Source organism: Rhyacophila brunnea, unplaced genomic scaffold (genome assembly GCF_057557595.1).
Source record: "Rhyacophila brunnea isolate RB1 unplaced genomic scaffold, BYU_Rbru_1.0 scaffold_9, whole genome shotgun sequence".
NCBI classification, from domain to species: domain Eukaryota; kingdom Metazoa; phylum Arthropoda; class Insecta; order Trichoptera; family Rhyacophilidae; genus Rhyacophila; species Rhyacophila brunnea.
Genome location: NW_028233361.1, coordinates 1784226 through 1797929, shown reverse-complemented (window position 1 = coordinate 1797929; position 13704 = coordinate 1784226).

Here is a 13704-nt window from a genome sequence, read left to right as displayed (position 1 = left end):
TCGCATGACTGTATTTATTGATAATGATATCTGAGGGAAGGAGAGGAACTAGCGGATTTTAATAGCTGAAATATCGAGTAATTTTGACTCGTTTGAACAAGAAATAGTACAATTATATTATTATGTCCGCGATCGACCAAAAATACCTTCGCGATCGACGCACTGGCCATCCCTGGTTTATACAGTATTTTTTATCATCCTTTCATGATTTCTGTATCTAAGAAATGTGTTGTATGGGTATATTACTAACAAAATATATACTTACCACTAAAACATACAAAATTTTATTTATAAATATTTTTTCCGCAATTGTGGGGATTTTTTTTGACGTTGGTAATACAGTGGCTTTCTTCTTCACAAAACTTGGCAACATTGGTAATGATATTTTTTAGCATGAGATCGCAAATGTTTAAGAATAATTTAATCGATAATCAATGTAATGACGGCGCGATCTTCGATACAGACTAAAATCGTGGACTAGGAGCTGTAGGTGGGATGCTCTGTAAGAAGGGGGTGCATCTTTAGTTTCGACGGCCAACACAACATCAGTGCTCATTGGTTAATACTTTGGACGCGGAAGACGCACACGGTGCGTAATGACCAGGCGGCCGATCGATGTAATTAACGTGCATTTTAAAGGGGGCAATAAAAATCTCATTATCTATTCAGCAGCGAAAGCGTTAATAAGTCAGACTGTAACTATTCGCAAATCTACTCGTGTCATTACCAAGGACGTCGAAAGGCAACGGAAGCAAACTAGATATCGCGAACACGATAAAAAATTAGAGTCCTGTTAAATCTTCTATGTTAGTTAATTAATACATTTTGTTTCCAACCAGTGAGCTGAATTTTTAATGGAAAGATATTTTCGTTATTACTAAGTTTATGTACTTACTTAGATATTTCTATACATATCAAATGAATTCCTCGATTTGCCGCCCTTCGATTAATTGCGGCCCTCAAACGACGCTCAATCTGCCTACCCCCACGGGACGTCACTGGAAATAATAGAGAGCGGTATCTCAATTCAATAAATAATTATGTAGCTGCACGAAGTTTAAAAGAGAGAAGCATTGAATAGAAATGTAATTTTCAATGCAAAAACGGTGACAAAATTTTATTGAATGACATTAAAATGATTTCTATAAGTACATAAATTAATGAAGAGAGAAAAAATGAATTTTTAATTAAGAAGAGTTATGTTATGAGGAATCTTGTCCGATTCAAACAAAGTGAGACAGGGTTAATACAATTTTAATTCTCACTCCTGTATATAGTATATTCCTTTGCTCCAGGTATAATAATTGCAAAAAAGCAAGATTTCTTGTCTTTGTGTCTCTGTGTCGTTGTACACAACGAATGTGAATTAATATCATTTTTATGAAAGCTTACCAGTATCCATTAACAATCCTACTGATTATTTTATCGTTCTTTTTTACTTCTCTGTGTTTTATATTATTTTTATTGATTTTTTTATTTCTCTAATAAAACAATTTTTGTACCTACTTATCAAATTGTGTATGAAAAAGGTTTTTTTCTATTAAAACTATGAAACCGTATCTGCAAGTTTGTTGGAAGTTTGTGCATTAATTTTCAAACCATGTAGCCTCAACTGCAAAAATCCACAATATAATTTAAAAAAATATTTAACCGCAGTAAGAAAAAATACACAAAATTTATTCTAACAAGGTAGGTACAATTTTCAGTAGTCCCACTGCAATTAATATAATCATACTTAATTTTATAATATTCAATCTCAAATTACTCAACATCAGAATGTCATTTGCAGTTACAGCAGTCACATGATAATATATTTTTTTAAAGTTAAGTAGGTACCTATATCAATTAGTTCTATGTAAGTAATGACCCACGATGGCCGAGTGGCTTAAATGCCGGCCTATAGAGTCGAGGGTCCCAGGTTCGAATCCTGGGTCTGGCTAGTACACATATTGTTTTTCAATTTGTGTATGAGTCAGAGTATGGACCTAATAGGTTGAGCAAGTGGCTGACATCCATTTCTCGTAAAAACAAAAAATCTGTCAATACAAACCTCCACTCTGTGGAGGCCCATATGATCCTATTAGGATCGGACATGGTCGAAAGAAAGAAGAAGTAATTAAATCTTTGAATCAATAATAGTGCTGTCCATTATGTGATTGGAAAAATAAATATCCATTTTTTTATTGTTTGACAAGAGATTAACTGATATTTACATGTATAGTGAACTTAAAATTAAACAAATTAAAAATACAAGACGATCACAACATGACATTTATAAACAAATAAATAGTATTAGCGCCTCACGCCTGTTTTTAACTGATATATCCATCAAAGATTAAGCTAAATATGACAATAAATACAATTATTATTAAATCTTGACTTCATTAATTATAATTAGAAACCAAATTACAAAATTACATCAATCTATTCCATCTACGTAGGTATGCCTACTATTTGAAAAATAATATTTCATACTACCTACTATAATATGACACCCACGGTGGTCGCGCGACTTAAGCGTTGGACTATAAAGCCGTGGGTCCCAGGTTCGAATACTGGGTCTGGCAAGTACACATATACACATATTGTTTTTCAATTCGTGTGTGTCAGGGTATGGACCTAATATGTTGAGCAAGTGGCTGACATCCATTTCTCATAAAAACAAAATCTTTCAATACACACCTCCACCCTGTGGAGGCCCATATGATCCTTTCAGGATCGGACATGGTCGGAAAAAAGCTATAGTATAGAACAAACAACAAAACATAATATTATAATTAAAAATGAAAATAAGTACAATATGTATTTACTTAATTTACTTTTATAATATGTATAAAATTAACTTTTTCACTAAAACTAGTATTTTTATTTCAAACTCATTTATAATATTGGAAAAATCTAAGTCGGAACCAATTCCATTATCAATACTAATCATAATTAAATAAGAAAATCTTTCCATATCATATTAGGTATTCTGCACCGCTATAACTGTCTGACTTGCGAGTGAATCCAGTGCTCGAAGTGGAAAATTGTACGAACCGGTGTAATTGTATGTATATTATTCAAAAATAAATAAATAATATATACAAGTAAATACATTTAGCTGCTTTATAATATATAAGTATATTATAATATTAATTTTTCCACGGGACGGAGTGATAATCTCGGGAATTTCACGAACCAAAAACCTACTTACTGGCAGATAAGAATAATTTCCAAACAAGATCGTCGGTGTCAAAGGTCGTACAGACTATATTTGGAAAAAAGACTTTGGTGCATGACTGTATACCATGGCTCCCCACAAGGGGGGGCTGACAGGGGTCCAGGTTTGGGGGGGGGGGGTGGCGGGGCAGGTCGATCAGAAAGTGAAATGAACACATCACAAATTTGTTCTATAAATTTAAAAAAATCGCATGCGATGCTATTTTACTTCGAGAATACTAAAATTTAAAATTATTTTTTTTTACAATACACTATATTTTTGACTACGAGTATCATGTATTCAAAGCTACAAAAAGACAACAATAGACTAGATACCCTTAATTTTACCTCACACATGTTACTGAAGAGCATCACACTGCCTTTCACATTCAGGATGTGGGGGCCATGGGGGAATGGGACGACTGGACTCCGGACAATTGGACGCCGCACTGTCGTAGACACGTATACAGAACGTAGACGAGGTATTTTAATCAGTTTCTATCTACTACTTAGTAGTTTTAATTCATTTTACACTTAACATAATGTAATCTTTATTGCGGAGTGAAAATTATCATGCCTTGGCTTTATATAAAACAAAAAACTCTTTTTTCGTTGGGACTTAAACATATGGACGATTAAATCATTGTTTACGTCTGCATGTTTACATTCTCACCAACTATTAAATCATAATATAATCCTAATATTTTTTAAAGTACCTATAAGTACCTAACGTCTATTTATTTTTGAACTCCGTGGTGTCCAGTTGTCCCGGTGCCAAATCGACCTAGACCCCGCCATGGTGTATACAATTATAATATTATATAAAAAAAATTGCAAAAATTAATGCCAGCATTCGGTAGAAATCATCTCTCGATTGAAGGCTGCATTCGCAAGTCGAATCTTTACGTCGAAGTTTGCAAAAAGGCCGTCATTTATACCTATATAATATCCAGCTAAAGCCAACATTCACACCAATTGGGTCTTGGAAGAGCAGGCAACAGATGATGATTTTTCTAAGAAAATTATATTTTTCAGTGATGGGGCATATTTTCACCGCAATGGGTACGTCAATGAACAAAACTACTATATTTGGGGCGAGGAAAACCTACGTATGATTCAAGAGAGACCGTAAATCAGGAGTAGCGAACCTATGGCACACGTGCCACCGTGCACGCGAACAAAAATCAATAAAACATTTCAAAAAAGTTTTATAAATAGATATTATACTTACCTACATATAAAAAAATAATGACGACCTAGCCATGCGCTTTTCCTTCGATTTTTAATATTATTTTTACCAATCGACGCGCAGATCGCATTGTACAAAAAAGCAGGTAAAAAACGAGCCGACTGAGAGAAATTGTGCAACCTGCGACCGGAGGCGAAAAGATTTAGTCCTAAAAAAACGGCAGACAGTCAAAAAATATTTTTTGGGAAATTCTGGCGTGCGTATGTAAAAAAGGTTTCCCAACCCTGCCATTGATGTTGCAAAAGTTACTGTTTGGTGCGGTTTTTGGGTTGAAGGCGTCATCGGGCTGTAAATGAATGAATCTTCGAAAATAATGAAAGAGCAGCTTTTACGGTCAACATCCGGTCAGCGTCCGCTATTATAAACAATTACCTAATGACAACTGATAATTTTTGGCCGGAATTGTAAGAATTCGATTTGTAATTGATTATTTGGTTCTAACAGGCTATAAAGTTCGTGAAACACTGGGTTAATTGCGTGAAAAGTTTGATAGCCGTTAAATTTCAAGTCATATCGACTTTAAGTTAATTTAGTTTAATTTTCGTCAAGATCCACGACTGTATATACATGACGGGTGGAGATGGGATAACTCAAATCATGCCCATCAAGATCGTATTGACGATTTGACACCGTTTTATTTCTTTTAGTGGGGTTACGCGATAGGAAGCGTTTTTGCTAATCCGCAAACTCAGGACAATCAATATCATTTTGTAACTTTATGGCCGAGATAAAGCCTGGAATGCGTGAAAAAATCACAACAACTGGCGTATGCTGTAAGATGGCCTGTGTGTGATTCCATGTGTAATTTAAAATACCAAATTTATCTATTTAAATAAGCAAAAAGTTAACGATATGACGTGAAATATAAAATAAACCGGATTTCGCCTGGTGAATACACACTGGCAAATAATACACATAATTCTAATTTAGGTATATAATACACGAAAACAATAAAGTAGGCAAAAACTTTATTAGGTATGTACCTACCTATTGAGTCAATGATCAAGTTCAGGAGTGACGAACCTTTTCCTGTCGGAAGACCGCATTCATTTAAGTATGTTAAATCAAATAGGGCCGCATTTAAGAAACACGTAAAAATGCATGTACAGTCATCCTTCAATTTACGCCGTAGTTCGTCCGAAATTTCTTTTTGAAGGAGTGTTGAAGAAGTTAGCTTTTTACGAAAAATGCCTGGACTTTTTTCCTCATCTCATAATATATTATAGACTTAGTTTTATCTTGCAAGGAAATATTCAAGTCATTTTGATTTAACATGATATCACACAAAAATGCAACATTCATATGGAAATATTCTTTCAATAATTCACATCGCAGATTCTGTCATAAAATTCAACTACATACCTATCTGTTCTCGCAGAGACAAAATTTTGGACAACATCTGTCCCTGCGATAGCCGACGCACTTTAGAATGATACAGCAAATCCACACTGAGCATCTCATCGTTCGACTTCAGCATGTTAAGAAACTGCCGATGCCGTGTGGCATTTGCGCGAATATAAAAATAAAGGGATTTTGTAAAATTTGGATTCAGTCAAAAGATAGCCCTTGAGACCCTAAAGGCCGCAGGTTTGCTATCCCTTATTAATATATTAAAACAATATTAATATATTAGGCGGTATTATTAGATTTTTATTTTACGAGAAATATAAGCTAGCCACTTTCTCAATCTATTAGGTCTACAACAGGCTTTAAAATATATATAATCTGGATCCCTTCTGGATCCAAACACTGAAAAACAACATGTGATTTTTTGCGAAACCCGGGGATACAACCCGGGAATCACGATTTTTAGGGAGACATGTAACCACTTGGTCATCTTCGACGTATAAACCACCAGTAGATGTATGACGATACAACACTGTATAAAGAGACTCATGCTGGGCAAAACATACACAGATCAAAAATAAATAGATGGATACATAGTAAGTTAGATACACAGGTCATCGCTGGGCATTCACATCTTCCATTGGTCTTCAATAAATATTTAAATAGGTACGTAAATGCGCACATGAGCCAGCTGGATCAATGATGTTAATATGATTTATGAAGTACGTGGCAACGAAATAATAAAGGCTAAGAATAATGGATATGACAAGAGAGGTCATCATCTAGCAGTGGATGGAGAATGGCTAAGATGTTTATGAATAAACAACATAACGTGTTTTATTTTTTACTAATAATCATCTAATAAAAGTTATTATGATTTCCTGAATATTATTGACAACTAAAAACGTATTACATAAAAATGTAAAATTATTATTATAAAACGAATGACAAACTACTAAAAGGATTCTAGGGAACACATTTATACGTTTCTAGAAATTATCTGCAGACAAAATAAACAAACTAATCGCCTTAGTTATCGAATAACACATTTAATTCTACTATGTACATACATAGGTACCTAATTAAAATTATTTTTACATAACCAAATTATTAGACAAATGATTTACTAATGTGGTAAAATCTTCAATTCTCTTTGTTTAAAATACAATGGGGTGCTTATATTTATATTATTATAAACAAGGAACAAGAGATATAAATTAATAATATCAGTATTATGTAATTATTATCTGGTTACTGTGTCGTATTTACCAGGAGTATAACAAAGAATATTAGCGCCCCGGGCAGAAACAAAAATTTGTTCCCCGTTTACATACGAGTTATTAATAAGGATTAGATTAATACCAAATTAACAACATAAATATTTTAATCAATAAGTTCCTGGCGGAATTTTTTCTAAATAAAAATGGGTATTTAATAACCATTTGATTTGAGCTAAACTAAATTAATGAATAGTAGGATTTTGTTAGTTAGGTACCTACCTATACAAATTTTTAAGAGCAATTTCATTGAAAAACAAAGTGCAGATGTAAAAGTTTTAAAATGACGCCACTCTTGAAGACAGTCGGTCGCTTACTCTACGTAGTATTGGCTACAAAGTGTGTGATATATGTGATAATATGTGTGATTTTGGGAAGTTTTCATGGTGTGTAATGTGTGTTACCGTTTCCATGGTAACAAACATCGCTTGATTTATATATATACGAATCGAATAACAGCTTTATTAGTCAGTATTCGGCGAATGTTGAACGGTTGCGGTTATGTAAAGTAAAGTAAAGTAAAAAAAAAAATGTGCAACACGTGTATTCAGATACTAATAATAATAACGGATATTATTTGCAATAGGTAGATAATCAACATGTTGTAAGTAGCTGTTTTATATTATTAAATTTAATGTAAGTACTTCATAACATTAATGTTTTACGAATATCTCACAGACACACTAGGTAGATGTTACCTTTGGCGCAGACATTTTTATTATGTGAACTAATAGAGTTTCCAATTTTTACAGAATAATAAAAAATAAAAATAATAAATAATTACTAGAAAAAAATCAAACCCAAATATTTCCAACCAAAAACTGTGGAAAATTAAGAATTCGCAGTGCAAGCCTGTATCTATCGACTATGTTGAGAATATGTATAACTATTAAAATTTTCTGTTTTTCTCATTTAAGTATAATCATTTTATTATCAAATGATATATATTATTTTAATTCCATATTAAATTGTTCGTAGATATATTATTGTTACTTGGCTGGCGAATTTAAAGCATCTACATTAATAAAACAAATTTTGTTTAACACCTACTGACGCGGGCTGTTGGTCGTTTACTTTTTCTAGACATATTTATAAATATTACGCTAATTATCGTATTGTTAAGTCGCCCAATTAGACTACTGTAAATGTAAATAATAGGTTACTATCTGAAAACAATTCGGTCTTTTTGTATTTATTACCACAACAGACCGTGAAGTTCAATTATAGTGGAAAAACTCCCAGGCTCTTGAGGAAATCAAATATTAGACATCACCGAAAATCGAGCCCGGGGTGAAAGATCAGCGCCTTGTGCACTGGACTACGATGGCCATGATAATCAATGGGTTACTGATATCAAGCATTCTAGATATGAAGAAAAATTACAACTTATTATAATATGAAATATAACTTTAATACGTCATACATATATATATATTTTATGTTAAGTACCTGTATAAATTTAACTATGAAGCATCATAAATTCAGACAATATCAATATGTACCAAGTACATAGTAGCAGATGCGTTATGTTTAAAGTGCCACCAAAATGGGGGATGCGTTATCTGATGGGTGTGGAAAAATACTGGTTTGAGGACATTCCATGTCTGTAATTATGCGTTTTATACTTTTGACCGTCATTAAGTCATACCCTAAATCTGGCTTCAAAGTCTTAGTCTATGACTACTGGCTTCGCACTACTATCGTTTTGTTAATCTGTTCCGTGGTTACCACTAAAATATTGCATGCTAGTGCAGTGCAACTTCCCCTGTGGCATGCGAGTGTTTGCGCGCTCTTTCGTAAAAAAATGTCAGTGCAATTTTCAGCATAATATGAGGCTAATACTTTCAGAGTAAGTTGACTCTAAATAAAAGTAAAAGTATTTTTTTATTTTTGATATTTATCATGATTCAGATTTTCTACGTACCTACTTCTACACCATGAACCGGTTCAAGTGCCCTTGATGTCCTTTTGATTTAAAAACAGTATTAAATTCAGATGTTAGTTTTGAGGTTGGTAATTTCGCCAGGGTGGGAATAATATTGATAATTTTTTGCTGTATTAATTGAGGATTTAAACCTAATGAGAAATTTCTCGCTATATATTTATAAATTAATCTTGCTATTTCCAGGCTCAAAATACTAGCGACTATACTAAATACGTAAAAAAAAAAAGTTGATTCTTCCATAAGGCAAGCAAGAAAATGTTACCGTCAAAATCGTAATCATATCTTTTTTAATTGAAATTATTTTGATTTATTAATTATTTATCTTCTTAAAAATATTTCAAACTACGTAATTAGTTACCAAAATGATGGGCAGTAGGTAATGAAAAAATATTTTAATGTGATATTTATCGTTTTTTAAAATTACAATTTTCATCTTAATAATATGTAGATATTACCTAAATTGTACTAAAGGTAGTTTATGTAGATTTCTATAAAAAGTACAATATTTAATTTAATGATTAATTAAAAAAATCATGAGACAATTTTGCATGCCAGTCATTTACACATTAAATTAGTTTTTAAATATTTTTTTTTCGATTTATTGACCAACTAAAATTTGTATCTTGAATTCAACATAATAATAATATATTCAATTATGTACATGCCTACTCATAATAATTATGCAATTATAAATCTGCAAGTATACAAACGTCATGATTATTTAATTTTGACAATAAATTTATCCATAATTTCAAATAAATACTAGGTATGGCTTTTACTTTAACATTGAAATGGCAATCACGCGCTCTTCTACCCGCATTCTAGTCACTGACAAGTTCTGTCGACCTTGAACCTCAGAGAGATTGAGTAGCGCGTTAGTGATTTTATCTTTAGCTATAAATATACCTGGCTTTTTAATTTGTTCTCCAATGCCTTATTGGCCTCATTAATAATAGTGTGAATCAATTTCTTGATCCGGATGAAGCATAGTATGGACTATCACCATACCATGTTCAGGTAATTGAATAGTTATTTTCTAAAACTCTTTCTTTAAGCACTAAGGTGCATGGTTGCTACATCAGTCCCGTGCAGCATCGCTTCGGGACAAGGAAGTGTGGCACTAAAATCTTTTCATTCTGACACGTTTATAGCGTAATGGAAGGCGGCCGTGCACATATACATGGCTGGTGGAGATGGGGAAACTCAAATCAGTACCTATATTGTGTGAACTCCTGGATAGTCAAGGATAAGATATACCTATGATAGCTATTTACTCGTCTAACAACAATCAAAAATAATAAACATCATTATTTGTTTTAATGCGTTCTTCTTCTTCCACGGCGCTACATCCCGGGGTGGGATTTGGCCTCCTCCACAATCGCTCTCCACTCAATCCGGTCTCTCGCCACACTTCTCCAGTTACCGGGTCTTCCTATATGAAGCCAGTCCACTTATACGGCGTCAGCCCATCTCCTTCTTGGACAGCCTCTGGGTCACTTCCGTTGGGGTAGCCACTTCGTCATGATACTAGGCGCTCTAACTTCAGGCATTCTCTCCACATGTCCCGCCCATCAAAGTCTTTAGGACTTACAGTATCTTATGATTGTTTCAGGGCTCAAAATAGACCGGAACGCACCGGAGCGCCGTTCCTGTTCGTGACATTCTAAAAGATACCGTTCCGGCTCGTTGATTCTTTGAAAATTGCGTTCCGTTTCGTGTTATTGAGATAATATTGCATGTAGGTATGTAGTTTTTAAAGTTGTAAGAACTGATTCGTGGGAAAAAAATAGTCCTACAAGGTCTATAATATAATATAGGCTGTTCGGACTTCAGATAAGTTTAAAAAAGGGGTTAAAGGGCTACAGGTCCAGGACCTTAAATTAGTAGGTCTCCGGAACCTGAAAAATAATTTGAAATCACAAAAGAACCTTGCAGCGAAGGAATACACAAATGTACGAGCTTCTAGAATTATGAAGGTAAGAGCCCAATTCTAAGAAAATTGACGAAAAATAAGTGATTTCGCAAAAATGAGTAGTGTACCCATTTAAAAAAAACTACACTTTAATGTTGTATAGGGGGAAGGGGTAATGTGTATTAGCGCAGAGAACCCCTTCAAGTAGAAATAAAACCCGGATTATTAGGCATATCGCCCTTAGATATCCGAAAAATATTTAACATAATTTGATATATTTGAATGATTATTCAGCGCTCCGGTTCGTAAGATTTTCTATTTCGAGCACTGGATTGTTTGCTGTTCAATCAGCTCTTCCAACTCGTGGTTCATTTTTATTCTGTAGTTCCCATTTTCCAACGTTTTTCGGAGTATTTTGCGCTCGAAGGCAGCTAATTTATTTTCCTCGTTTTGAGTTAAGCACCAAGTCTCACAGCCATAAGTGACCACTGGCCTTATAAATTTAAAACTTGTTTTTATTGCTTTTCTTTGAGGTTTAAAAGGCGAGTCAAGGATTGCGACATAAAATATCTAGGTCCTGACTATAACTTAATGATATATAAAAAATAATATATATAACTATAAAATTTGAGTTTTTATTATTCTAGAATGATATAATTACAAGCGATATCAGTCGATCGCCATAAATAATTTTATCAACTAGTCGATCCTAGACAGCGCTCGTAATGGAATATTTTACGAACCGGAGCGTTCAATAATTTTACGAAAATATTACATAGTTATCTAATTGCATGTGTATTTTATAAAAATAAGTGTGTTAGTTTAAAAAATATCTATAGAAAATCTAGCTGAGCGGTCAAATTAATATATCCACGAGACGGAGCGATAATTTTGGGGATTTTACGAACCGGAACGGCGCTCCGGTGCGCTGCGATCCATTTCGAGCCCTGATCCTAGAAAAAAGTGTGGCCACCCCTGGTATAGACTATAGATCTTTACATGAGTTATTCAAATGACCGTTTTTCACGAATTTTCGAAAAAGAAACCAACATAAGTAGGTACTCACTTCATTTTATATTTAAAATTTTCAATGTTAAAATATTGTAAATATAATAGGTAGTAATTACAATAAATTTAAAAAAGATTTGTTTGGCTTTTAAAAATATGTACTTACGTACCTACTTAAGTAAGTATTTCCCATCACTAGTTAAATTTTTTTCCATACAAAAAATATTGGGGGTAAGTACAACTACAGAAAGTTGCACTTACCCTAGTATGTAAAATTATGGAGGGAAGTGCATCTTGTCTTATAAATCAGAATATCTTTAAATATTAATTTAACAAATATATATGTTACGCCGAATGTGCGAAATTGACTATTACATGAAATGGGTAAAATTTTGGCTAATTCGTGTAATAGTCAAGCCCGTTGCCTTATTCATGAATTAGGTAAATTATCTGCCGAGTACGTCAATTGACCAGGGTATGGAATTCTTAAACTGTCAACATGACAGTGGAAAAAGTAAATTTAATACGGATGGTTTTATTAGTTATAATTGGACATAATATAATATTATTATTATTAGGTTAGGTTAGGTTAGGTTAGGTTTTGTAATTCTGAATTCATTGATACCCAAGCACAAATATTATTATAGTTCTAGATTATTTTTTTTGCGCATAGTAAATGGATATGGACGTCATTGTAGTTATTGATTGGTATATTTTTATATTATAATCAATGACATTTGACACAATCGGTTAGTTTGATTAGTTGCAAAAAACACCACCGGAGCGCGACCATCTATTTTGACCATAGATAATACGTAAATTTCGACCAATGCATGAGCATTGGACACATTTAGTTTAGTTGCAAAAAATACCACTGTTGCTCTACTATCTAATTTGTCCAATGCATGAACTAGGCAGAAAAAATACTGCCGAATTCACGCACTCGGCAGATATTTTGTATAATTCATGAATAAGGCAACGGGCTTGCATTTTTCATTATTTAGGCAAAATTTTGCTCATTTATTGTAATAGTCGATTTCGCACATTGGGCGTAACATATACACAACAAACTATTATTCAAATGAAAGGTACTTCCAAATTGCAGTTTCCCAGCAAAAGTCGTAGTAAAGTTATAGATAAATTACGACAACTCTCATGACTTGAACTTTGAGATAACCCAATTGAAAAAAATATTAAGTCATAAAAGTACCTATGTTTGTGGTGCGGCTGCCATCTATGTGTCATATTGTAAATTTACTTGATAGTAAAAAAATCTTCATAGATAGAATCTCTCTAATATAATACGAATGGAAGGTAGAAGGCGTAGATGCACTTACCCCGTATATGCACATACCACGATTCACCATTAAATATTAATATTAAAATTTAAAATATAAATTAAAATAAAAGCTAAAAATAAAAGAAAAAAATATTTGTCGGACGATGGATTCGAACCAACGCGAATTTGAATCTTAGACCGTGAAAAATTATAATAAAATGTTCCCAAGCGGTCACCCATCCAGGTATCCAGGTCGTAGACGCATCAAGAGCATACATAAGTGAAACGTGAAGGGCAAATAATTTTCAACACTATGTGGAACGAAATTTCGGCTGCGTTCAGGCGCGTTGCCATTCGGAGAGGGATAGTCGACTTGTTCGCACGTCAATTTCTTTTGTGATGGAGTCGGATGAATATATTCTTAAATCGTGTAAAGATGACATAAAAACATTCCGCATGTAAGCACTTGAAAAAGAAAACATGTCA